Here is a 3,676-nt window from a genome sequence, read left to right as displayed (position 1 = left end):
CTTTCTTTCTTTCTTTCTTTCTTTCTTTCTTTCTTTCTTTCTTTCTTTCTTTCTTTCTTTCTTTCTTTCTTTCTTTTTTTTTTTTTGTTGTTGTTGTTGTTGTTTTTTCGAGACAGGGTTTCTCTGTATAGCCCTGGCTGTCCTGGAACTCACTCTGTAGACTATGCTGGCCTTGAACTCAGAAATCCACCTGCCTCTGCCTCCAGAGTGTTGGGATTAAAGGCGTGCGCCACCACGCCCAGCTGGGACTACTTTTTTTTTAAAACAAAAATTTTGAGATTATAATTACACCATTTCCCTCTTCCCTTTCCTTCCTCCAAACTCTCCCATGTATTCCCTGCTGCTCATGTGTTTGTATTTCTAAATATAAAAATACAACCTACTTAGTTTATATAATGACTATTGATTTTTGAATGTGGATTTAGGATCCTGTTACTTTGTTGAAAGTGTTAATTAAACAATTATTTAGTTGAATAGTTATTTGCAAATAGAGATAACTTTTCTTTCCTATAGTCCTTTTCTTTCCTTCTTTCCTTCTCTCTCTCTCTCTCTCTCTCTCTCTCTCTCTGTCTCTCTTTCTCTGTGTGTGTGTGTGTGTCTCAGTGTTGTGTCTCTAGTTTTGATCATTATACCGAATAAAATGGAAGGAGTGGGTACCCCTTTATAATTCCTGACTTTAAAGGGAATGCTTTCAATTTTTCGCCATTTGGTAGAATGTTGGTTATAGGTTTGACATACATAGCCTTTATGATGTTGAGATACATTATTTTTATTTTGAATTTTTTGATGCTTTTATCATGAGAGGTTGCTAAATTTTATCAAAGACCTTTTCTGCACTTGATATATAATTGTGTGAGTTCTATCCCTGTGTTCATTTATGTACTATGTTATACTTATTAGCCTATGTTGAACCAACCTTGGATGAATGAGATGGAAGCAACTTGGTCATGGCATATAATAGTAATTTTCTACAATTTAGTTTTCACATATTTTGTTGACAATTTTTGCATCCATGTTCATCAGGAAAACTGGTCTAGGTTTTTTAGTGCATCCTCATCTGGTTTCGTAGAATTAATCTGGTATTCATAGAATTAATCTTTCCCTTTATATCTCATGGGACAGGTTAGGTAGGTTATAAATGCTTAGGAAAATACCCATGTCTTCCAGATTTTCAAGGGTTTTATTTTTTAATAGAATTATTCAATGTGTTCCCTAAGAATACCCTGGATTTTATTAGATTCTGCTGGAGCATCCCCATTTATATTTCTGATTCTATTGATTTAATGTTTTTTCTTCTTCTCTTTAGTTTAGCTATTGGTTTATCAATAATGTTTAACCTTATAGGGGGACATATTTTGTGCTTAGTCTCTCCATTTTATTAACTTCTGCCCTGATTCTTATTATTTCTTGCCCTCTACTGCTTTTAGGTTTGACTAGTTCTTGTTATTCTGTTTTTTTTTTCTTTTTCTTTTTCCTTTTTTCCAAGTCAATGGAAGAGGATTTTATATGGTCCTGGGCCAGGTACAGTCCCAGCTTTATTTGACCTTCTTCTTGGGGCACAGAAGTTGGTATGGCCACACTTCCTGCAACAGTTGACTGCACAAAGGTGCAGATGTGATTAGCACTTGCAGCAGATCATCTTGTCACGGTTTTACTTCCAAGCAAGCTGCTAAAGGGATGGCTCCATGATGCCACCACGTAGGCACAGTACCAGGTGCAAGGTAGACTCTGGATGTTGTAGTTGGATAGGGTGCGGCCATCCTCCAGTTTCTAGCTAGCAAATATCAGCCTCTGCTGGTCATGTGAGATGCCTTCCTATTCTTGGATCTTGGCCTTGACATTCTCAATGGTATCACTGTGCTCAACCTCAAGACTAATGGTCTTGCCTGTCAGGCTCTTCATGAAGATCTGCATGTTAGTGTCTGCCACTGGACTGCCTCCTTGAAGAGAAAGAGGATGGCTGACTGGAAACCTTGTTTTCCTGAGACCCCAAGGTACATAACTGCTATTTGAGATGTGTTTAACTGCTAATGTAAACACTCATAGTTTATACACTTTTCTCTTAGAACTGCTTCAGCTATATACAGACATTATGGTAAGTTGCACAATCATTCTCATTTGACTTGAGGAACTTTTAAACGTCCTCTTCGGTTTAATCTATTACTCAGTGTTTTAGTCTATTTTAGTTTAGTTTATTATCCAGAAAACATACATTATCTACAATTTCTTTGTGTTTTTGTTGTTTGTCCTTTTAGTTTTGGTCCCACTATTATCTGACAAAATACAAAGAATTATTTTATTTCATTTGTCAAGGCTTATTTGGTAGCCCATCATATGAACCGATTCAAAGACTGCTCCATGGACTGCTAAAAATAATGTGTATTTCATGGATGACAGATGGAATATTCTGCAGCTATCTGAAAAAATTATTCAATTGGTGATATGGTATAGGTCTGACATTTATTTGGTAATTTTCACTTTGGATGACCTACCTAAAGATGAATATTAATAGCACCAGTATTAGGATCTAACTGAATTTTCATACCCCTGTATATTTGTTTTATGAAATTAGGCATAGTAACACTTTGTGCATATACATTTACAATTGTTATAAATGCCTGATACGTTTTTTATATAGTGTTCTAATTTATCTCCTCTGACTAATTTCCATTTGAAGCATACTCCATCAAGAATCAGAACGGCTGTGCCTGCTTGTTTTCTCCTTACATTTGCTTGAGTATTCTTCTACTCTTTGGCTATATGTTTATAGATTTGTCTGCCAGTAAGGTGAGTTTATTGTATGTAGCAGTTAAGTAAGGAACTGAGGGCATTACCTTTAAGGTTTATTATTTCCTATTGGGACTATTTTATTGTTTAGATGTGATGGGCTCCTTCTCAGCTCTCCTATCTGCATCTTTTCCTTATGGAATTTAGTCTTCCTGGGACCTTATGATTGAAACTATCTTTTTACTGTGTATGGTATTCTCATTCTCTCTCTCTCTCTCTCTCTCTCTCTCTCTCTCTCTCTCTCTCTCTCTCTCTCTCTCTCTGTGTGTGTGTGTGTGTGTGTGTTATTTCTCCAGTAACTTTAAAAGATAGCTTTCCTGTATATAGCCACTTTTGGTTGTCAGTTGTTTGGTTTCAGAGCCTGAAATCTATCATGCCATGTTTTTCCAGCTTTTAAGATAAGAGATTTTATGTGGGGCCTGGAGAGATGGCTCAGTGGTTAATACTGGCTGCTTTTCTAAAGGTCCTGAGTTCAATTTCCAGCAACCACATGGTGGCTTACAACCATCTATAATGTGATCTGATGCTGTCTTCTGGCATGCAGTGTACATGTAGATAAATCACTCATATACATAAAATAAATACATAAATTTTAATTTAAAAAGGGCATTTTTATCCTTTTTTAAAAATTTATTTATTTATTATATATAAGTACACTGTAGCTATCTTCAGACACTCCAGAAGAGGGAGTCAGATATCATTACGGATGGTTGTGAGCCACCATGTGGTTGCTGGGATTTGAACTCTGGACCTTCGGAAGAGCAGTCGGATGCTCTTACCCACTGAGCCATCTCACCAGCCCGGGCATTTTTATCCTATCCTGATTTTTCCTCACGGCTTTTAATTGTGTTCCTTCGCTTAATATTTTTGGCTGATCTGTCATGGAAAA

At 36.5% G+C, this 3,676-nt stretch overlaps 1 protein-coding gene and 1 pseudogene across 3 annotated transcripts in view; both read right to left on the bottom strand.

Annotated features, from left to right (window-relative positions):
- Rragb (Ras related GTP binding B) overlaps positions 1–3,676 on the bottom strand; it is a 118,435-nt gene that overhangs the window by 87,483 nt on the left and 27,276 nt on the right. The window lies entirely within an intron of this gene.
- Positions 1,487–1,914, bottom strand: LOC110287034 (annotated as a pseudogene).

This window comes from Mus caroli, chromosome X (assembly GCF_900094665.2).
Source record: "Mus caroli chromosome X, CAROLI_EIJ_v1.1, whole genome shotgun sequence".
Taxonomy (NCBI): Eukaryota; Metazoa; Chordata; class Mammalia; order Rodentia; family Muridae; genus Mus; species Mus caroli.
This window is presented reverse-complemented; position numbering and strand designations above follow the sequence as displayed.